The sequence below is a fragment of the Physeter macrocephalus genome, chromosome 6 (assembly GCF_002837175.3).
Source record: "Physeter macrocephalus isolate SW-GA chromosome 6, ASM283717v5, whole genome shotgun sequence".
NCBI lineage: Eukaryota > Metazoa > Chordata > Mammalia > Artiodactyla > Physeteridae > Physeter > Physeter macrocephalus.
This window is the reverse complement of record NC_041219.1, coordinates 89,390,890-89,392,030: the sequence shown is the minus strand read 5'-3', so window position 1 is coordinate 89,392,030 and position 1,141 is coordinate 89,390,890. Positions and strand designations below refer to the sequence as shown.

Here is a 1,141-nt window from a genome sequence, read left to right as displayed (position 1 = left end):
ACCACCAGTTCCTGTTCTCACCAGCTGCAGCGGTTGTTTCCCCACAGACAGAGCTATGAAGCACTGGTGTGGCTGCCACCTGGACTGTCCCAGCTGCAGAAACAGACCCAATAAGTCCTGAGCTAAAGGGCTTTTTCATCCCAGATAAAATAGCAGGGAGAAGAAATTAAGGGGCAGGAAGCAATTCCAAGAACTCTCCAGTGGATACACTGTTATCCATTTCATTATTATTTTAATCTTACATAATAGTTATATATGCTCTTGCATATATGAAAAATATTTTATAATGAACAAGTGTGGAAACATATACATTTATTACATAGAAATATGTATGTATAATAAATCCCCAGCAGAGACCTAAGAACACATAAAAAAGATGGCCAAGTGCTCGCTTTGGCAGCACATATGCTAAAATTGGAACGATACAGAGAAGATTAGCACGGCCCCTGTGCAAGGATGATACGCAAATTCGTGATGCGTTCCATATTTTTAAAGATGTTAAAAAAAAAAGATTGCCAAAACACTTATGATGAAATGTTAAAAGAAATACAAATTAAAACAAAATACCATTGCTCACTAATTAAACTGGCAAAGGTGTTTAAAGTTAAACCATTCAGTAATGGTTAGCTTATGGAGAAAGGGAGACACACTATCAGTGGAAAACACAACTGGTACAACTTTTTTAGAAGGCATACTTCTCAAAGGCCTTTAAAAGCTATTTATCCCAAGGAAATAATCAGAGATGCACACAAATATTTATGCACAGAAAATTCATCATAGTGTTAATTACAGTAGCAAAAAGTGGAGACAGAGAGAAATATAAGGCAGTAATAAAATACTGTATTATGGAATACTTTACTAGCCATGAAATCATAAGACTGAAGAATATTTAGATAAATGAGAAAATGCTTCAAATAGTAAAATTAAAAATCAGTTTACAAAACAATATGCACAGTATGACTCTAATTGTTAAAATACATATAAGTACATCAAAATGTTAATAGTAAATGGAGAGATTACAGGTGATTTTAATGCTCTTCTTTATACTTTTCCATATGTTTTATAGTTTTCACACTTTTAACTTCTAAATTTGCTTAATAAATATGTCTTATTTTCATAATCAGGAGAAAAGAAGCTATCC

General features: G+C 33.2%; 1 non-coding gene across 1 annotated transcript; it reads left to right on the top strand.

Annotated features, from left to right (window-relative positions):
• Window positions 1-384: 384 nt before the first annotated feature.
• LOC112064725 (U6 spliceosomal RNA) lies at window positions 385-491 on the top strand. The gene has a single exon (XR_002891627.1). It is a non-coding gene; the product is annotated as a U6 spliceosomal RNA (small nuclear RNA).
• Window positions 492-1,141: the final 650 nt, after the last annotated feature.